Below are 7,292 nucleotides of genomic sequence, written 5' to 3'. Positions count from 1 at the left end.
AGCTAGGGGTTCACTGATATGGTCTATACTTGAGAGGTAAACTCAGTCAGGATTTACATGTCCCTCATCCTCCTCTTTGAATCATCAAGGAAGCAGAACAGTAACTGGGATACCAGAAAGTAAACCCAATCCTATAAGTAGTTTTCAAGCCTTTCCTCATGTCTTGTCCACTAAAAGTTTAGTCCAAACTTTTAAGCTCAAAGTCCAGGGACAAGGAATAAAAGTATCTTTGTAGTGGAAGTAACTGCAAAGTCACTGGCAAAAGTCATTGTTACAGGGAGGGTGAAAAATTGGACCCATTAATTCTATGAAGATAAATATGTTTCAAATAACATACACAAAGTTCCATTTTCCCCTATAATTATATGTGAAATGGATGCCCCAGAAGATAGGTTGCATTTATTTCATCAGTCTCCTCATCTGCAAAATATGGCTAATAATCATTAAATTGAGAAGAGAAAATTGCTTAGCCTAGAGTCTGGTACCCAGTAACCATTTGACAATCTTACCTGACATTACCATTTGAAATTATTACTTCTGGGATAAGGTTAAAATCTATACCCTTCTAATGCCTCCCTCAGCTTTTAAAACTTGGGTTTTGACTAACATACATCCTAGGAATTAGCTATGGCCTCTGAAAGAAATTTGATTAACTTTCCAGATTACACTATATTTATGCCTGCTAGTACATCATACAATATGCCAGTTCAAGAAGCAACTCAAAGCAAGATTATAGGAACTTTTATGCAAAATTCACAGAGAAAGTGGCAAATGTTATACCTCCTCTGATGCTTTTCCCCGAGCCTGACTTGCAGAGACCGCAAGATCAGAGGCAGACAGAATTTCCACTAGTAAAATAAACCAGTACATTTCTCTGTCCCTCCTTGATGAATGCAACACCACTTCCAAATAAATTCTTCCCTACCCATATTTAATTTATTAACTTGAAATAAAAAGTGATTTGGCCATAAATTCATTAAAAATCTATCAATATTCCCTTTTGCTCCCTGCTGCAATTTCTTTACACAGCACTGTAAAACATTTACTACATTCAGCAGCTAGGTGTTCAGTAGTTAAATTCTGTAGATCAATGTTTCATAATATAATTCAAACTAATCCCATAATTGACTCTAATTAAGAACAGCTTCAGACAATTATTATAGAATTATTGAAAGCAGAGATTGAAGAGATTTGTTCATTTATCCCATGTCCCTCCTGCTGGGATTGGAGTTCCCTGTAGCTTTTCTTTCTAGTGATCTGTCTGATCTTGTTTTAAAGTCTTGTAAGAATTTGTCTGTCTGATATTTCTTCTTTGAGAGCCCATTTAGAAGTATAATAGGTTTTACCAGATATTTTAGCATAATATTTATTTTCAGTGATATTTGCCTCACATCCTTCTTTTTTAGTTGTGCATTTTGTTTGGGGAATTACAAGGCAAAGCAGACTAAAATACATTCTCAAGAGAGGAAAAGAAGTCCTTGGGGAAAAATGTACAGTGGCTTTAAAAAATAATGGCAATTAAAATTATTACTGCAAGATCCTAGTGCTCATGTAGAAATTTGTTCCCCCTTCTCTTGGCTCTGTTTTTCTCTGATCACTTTCTTCTTCTTAGTGGGTAGCAAAGGCAGACCTTGACACTTCCATATTTCACAAGAGACCTACTCTTTCTCAAATATTTATCAACCCCACAAAAGATGCTGATTGGTTCTGTGTTATTTGCCCATCATTGACCAATCCTATCTCAACTTGGGTGGAGTATTCTCATTGATCAGCCTGGCTCACTTGTCTACCACTGTGGTAGAAGAGATAAAACCACTTGATCAGTATTTCCACAGAGTCAAAAGAAGAAGAGGCTAAGTTTCTATAAGGGGTGGATTTAGGGACAGACAAAATAAAAATCTAGATATTTAACACATATCTTAATCTTTTTCTGTTTTGAGGAATTGCAACTTCTTCCATCTTATTTCATCAGAAGTTAAACTGTGAGGGAGCCTCATCAGCTATTTGGAAAGTACAATATACCAAGTTTCTTCGCTGACTTTTGAATGCCCATTTGGGAGCAAAGGAATAACCAGGCTACCTGTGTAAGGAACACCCTGATATTTCATGCATCTAAGTGAACCTGGTCTGTTAAGGATGTGAAAGGGAGTATGTTAGTGTGTGTTCAGTGGTTGGGAGGGGGAAGTAAACTGAAGAACTTCCAAAATCCTCTCCAGTTCTGAAAACCTATAGTCATAACTTTCTTTGTACAAGAGAATAGTTCCTTAGAACCAGCTAAATATAGGATATCTACCAATCCTAAATTGCAATGCCTCATGAGATTTACTTCCTCCTAAAAGCTGAATTCTACTTGACAATTGGATCTAATTTCTGTTAGCAGAAAGTCTGACCTTGTGAGTTGAGAAAGTTGTGGGGTAGGTGAAGTTTTTGTGACTCATGGCATCCTAAAATGAACTGCTGTGGGAAGGGCTACCACTGGAGGGAAAGTTTGAATATTTCCTCCACCTGGATTCAGTTCAAGGAAAGCTGCTTCTTCAAACCATGACCACCATCTGCCTGGATAGTACTTCTTGGCAAGAGAAGGAATTCTTAGACTATACCATTATCTTCCCTTTCTCATTTCAGCAGAGGCACTCAATTTCCTACTAACATTAAAAAAGAAAAATTATCTCTCGTCCTATCTCTTTGTCTCTTCAGCAAATAGGCGCATAGAAAAATTTTGAACTTAGTTTTGGTCTGCTGATTTGGGAAAATGGCTCTATCATAAGTGTTATTAAATATACAGTGAAAGATATCTGATATGAAGCTAATACATTTCAATGAGTAAAACAGCAGGCTGGTCCTTCTGTGAATTTGTCTTGTGCTTCTGCCTTAGTTTGCCAGGCTACTATGATAAATGCCATATAGTGGTATGCTGGTTTCAATCTGTGTTGGACCCCAGAAAAGCCATGCCCTTTAATTCTCATTCAGGATTGCTGGGTAGGAGCATTTTGATTGTTCCCATGGAGATGTGACCCACCCAATTGTGGTGGTAACTTTTGATTAGATGATTTCCATGGAGGTATGTCTCTCCCCATTGAAGGTGGAGTTGCTTACTGGAATTCTTTAAAAGAGGAAACATTTTGGAGAGAGTCGTTTTTGTAGAGCCACGAGAAAGCCAGCAGATGCCACCATGTTTGCCATGTGCCCTTCCAGCTGAGAGAGAAACATTGAACTTCATCAGCCTTCTTGAACCAAGGTATCTTTCTCTGAATGCCTTCGATTGAACATTTCTATAGACTTGTTTTAATTGGGACATTTTCTTGGTCTTAGAAGTGTAAACTAGCAACTTAATAAATTCCCCTTTTAAAGCCATTCTATTTCTGGTATATTGCATTCTGGCAGCTAGCAAACTAGAACAGATGGGTTGGTGTAACATCAGGAATTTAATGGCTCACAGTTTGTGAGGCTAAAAGGTCAAAATCAAAGCATCAGTATGCTTCCTTCCTAAAGTCTATAGCATTCTCATGCTAACTTGTTGCAATTCTCCGAGTTCCTTGGCTTGCATTGCTGTCTCCTGTCACATGGTGATTTACTTGATCTTTTCCTGGCTCTCTCTGACTTCTGACTTCTCTTTATAAGGCTCCAGAAATGTGAATCAAGGTTCATACTGATTCAGTTTGGCCTCAACTGAATAGCATTATAGAAGATCCTATTCACAAAGGAACTCAGACCTTACTGATAATACATCTTCAAAAGATCCTACTTACAAATGGGTTCACACCCACAGGAATGTCAATCAAAACTAAGAATATGCCTTTTGTTGGGGTACGTGATTTAATCTACCACAGCATTCATTTTCAAAATGAGACAAATAAAGATGCCAAGAATGGCTGGCAGCTAGGAAAAAAACTTCCACTCAATACCAAAATATGTATACTTTTAAAATAATGGCCAAATCTGACACATTGATTTAAATCACATTAGACTGTGTGTTTGAAACCCAGAGATTGGCATTAGGGAATAAGGCTTCTTCCTAGGGGAATATTTATCTGCCTCCTGGGCAAGCATCCACCTATAAGGTTTTTACGAGTTTAAAGAGGATTAATATTTAAAGTTATGTAGGTTAGGTCTATTAAAATTTACACACTGTTTACTATACTAAAAAACTATCTTCAAATCCTAACTTATCTCAAGAAATGAAATATTTCACCATCAAATGATTTTGACTACACGTTGGCTTTCACTGTAACTGAACTTAACGTAACTGCCTAGGTGCATCACAATTTATGTGATTGTGTTGGCTGCATCAGTTTCTGCAATAAAATCCCTTTTAAAGCATCTTTAAAATCTTGGATGGTGACAATATTACCTGCTCAGCCCCCACCCCTACCTCACCCTTCATATCACCTTTGTAACCCTTCTAAACATGCTGCATTCTTAGATTCTTAGGGTTTGCTGACCAATCTGAGAGCCTTAGAATGTTTAGAACACATGGAGCACATATTTCCCCTCCAGTTAATCTCCGAATCTAATCTCAATCAGCACTTAGGCTAAGTTTTACTTATTGCTTAAAAGAGTTAATAAGTTAGTGAAATCATCCTAATTTGGTGTATATTCCTTATCTCCCTCTCATTTTATCTCTAAAAGGCTTACGGAGCTAGCATTTAGCAATGTAAGAGTCAGACTATTTCTTTTCCAAATAAATGAGACAATACCAGGATATCTAAGTTTGGCAATGCCTTAGACTTCATTTGACCTACATCTCTAATGACAGAGACCCTAAAAAAGGGTGGCTGAGAGAATCCTGTTCTTGAAAGTGAAGCAGCTCTACTTATTTTGCTGGGTATATTCAGGGTCAGGATTATAACCACAGAAGAGACTTGTAACCCTGTATCTCCAATGTGCCCTTATTTGAGGAGAGTTTGGGGTAGTGAGGAAGAGGAACAGAGGAAGACATAGATTAGGGAAAAACATAGCTCCCTCAGTCACTGGATAGAACAAGAACTCAAGTCTGGTCTGACCTATCTATTATTGTTTTCCCATTTAGCACCTCATTTTCTGAGAACCCTCACAGCAATTGCTCTCCAACATTGAATGAGGAAAGTCCTATAAAAACACCCCCAAATATTGTCAGACTCCCATAAACCCAGTTTATCATATTATTGTTTGTTAGAGTTTGTCTGTTTTGGGCTAATCCATTTTTTTCTCATCCTTTTTAAACTTAATTTTTATTTTTATCCAGGATACACATGCACATGGTTTAAAGAATCAAAATTTCCATACAGTGTTCACTTCAGCAGCATATATACCAAAATTAGAACTATGCAGAGAAGATTAGCATAGCTCCTGTGCAAGGATGACATGCAAATTTGTAAATTTCCATACATTTTTCCTGTTTGGGATGATTTGACTTTGGTAATGGAGGGTGATGAAGGTAGCAACATTGTAAATGTAATTAACAGTACTAAAATGTATATCTGAATGTAATTAAAAGGGGAAATGTTCGGTTGTATATATGATTACAGATTAAAATTTTAAAAAAATCCATGGAACTGCACTGCACAGTGAACCCTAAGTTAAACCATGGACTATAGTTATTAATACAGTTATAAAAATGGGCAATCATCAATTGTAACAACTATTCCACCCTAATGAAAGGTGATAATCATAAGGTGGTGTTTTACTTTGTCAAGCTGCCAAAATGCAATATACCAGAAATGGAATGGCTTTCTAAACAGGAGACTTTAATAAGTTGCAAGTTTACAGTTCTAAGGCCAGGAAAATATCTGAACTAAGGTATCCAGGAAAAGATACCTTTATTCAAGAAAGGCTGATATGTCCAGATACCTTGTTTCAAGAAAGGCTGATTGGAGGGCATATGAGACATCTGCTTGCTTTCTCGACTCATTTCCTAAGGCTTCCCTGTTTTCCTGCAGCATCTCCAAAGATCTGACTGTGTGTACTCTCTCAGCTCTGGTGGCTCTAAAGCTTTTTCCAAAATGGTTCCCTCTTAAAAGGCTCCAGTGGGCAGGTAATGGTGGCTCAGTGGCAGAGTTCCTGCCTGCCATGCCGGAGACCTGGGTTCAGTTCCCAGTGCCTGCCCATGTTAAAAAAAAAAAGCTCCAGTAAGCAACCCCACCTTGAATGGGTGAAGATACAGCTCCATGGAAACCATCTAATCAAAAGTTATCACCCTCAATTGGGTGGGTCAAATCTCCATGGAGACAAAGAGATCCCACCCAGCAATACTGACTTTTTCTGGGGTACATAATAGTGTCAAACCAGCACAGGTGGTACATTGGAATTCTTTATTTTATGCATGATTGTTCTGTAAACCCACAACTTTTCTAATAAAGCAAAAGTATTTCTATATGTCTTACTTAAAGCAAAATTAAACTAGACAAAACAGCTGTCCTATGCCCAACTTTTTACCTGCTCTCCAGAGGAAATGTGTTCGTTTGCTTACTTTATATTTTCCTCCATATCTCTTGTTTACATGATTATTGAACTACTTCTTGACTGTTTTTGGAGGCAGAAGTGGTATTAACTCTTGTAGGTCTATGGAAGATGAGGATGTATCTCTTTCACCATCACCTCTACCATCACAGATCATACTATCTGTGTCCCAAATTTCTGAAATGATTGTATCATAATTTTTATTAAATTTAGCATTCAGTATTTATTTGGAATAGTAATGTAAATATTAATCACAGCTGAGCCTTGTAGTATACTAAAATTATTTTTTAATTCTGGCATATTTTTTGTCTTCCTAGCATTAAAAATTGTTTTATTGTTTGCTTTTTTTTCTGTGCACTGACCAATTCTTTAACAAAATATCTCCCTGTTATCTAAAATCTTTATCACAATATACACAGACATATCGAGTATTTTATCCATTTTATCTTCTTAGAGACACCTTTCTCATAGCTTTCTGGCCTATTTCAATATGAAATGTGGTCTTCATATACTTCATAGCTACAACATGGGATCTACCCCCATCATTTTCCCGGGATTCCCTTACCTCTTTTGAGTTTGGTCTGTTCCTTAGATCCTATATCTTCCTCTTTCTTGGCTTCATCCCTTGTATTTGTGGGGAACATTCACCAGCAGCTTCTTCATAAAGGGGGCCCAGGAGTTAGACTTTTTGAGACCTTGCATAAATGAAAGTGTCTTATAGTCTACGCTCACACTTAATAAATAAATTTTTCTGGATATGGTATTTTATGTCACAAATTTTCTTTCAGAATTATAAAGGCATGGAACTGTTCCAGTTTTCAGTATTGCTGTCAAATGCCGTCATGTATATGTAT

The 7,292-nt window shown here is 37.1% G+C and overlaps 1 non-coding gene across 1 annotated transcript; it reads left to right on the top strand.

Moving 5' to 3' along the window:
• Positions 1–5,266: 5,266 nt before the first annotated feature.
• Positions 5,267–5,373, top strand: LOC143645360 (U6 spliceosomal RNA). Its single transcript, XR_013157080.1, has one exon. It is a non-coding gene; the product is annotated as a U6 spliceosomal RNA (small nuclear RNA).
• Positions 5,374–7,292: the final 1,919 nt, after the last annotated feature.

This window comes from Tamandua tetradactyla, chromosome 8, assembly GCF_023851605.1.
Source record: "Tamandua tetradactyla isolate mTamTet1 chromosome 8, mTamTet1.pri, whole genome shotgun sequence".
In the NCBI taxonomy this organism is placed as follows: Eukaryota; Metazoa; Chordata; class Mammalia; order Pilosa; family Myrmecophagidae; genus Tamandua; species Tamandua tetradactyla.
The sequence above is the reverse complement of the archived record's forward strand: the minus strand, read 5'-3'. Positions and strand labels throughout refer to the sequence as shown.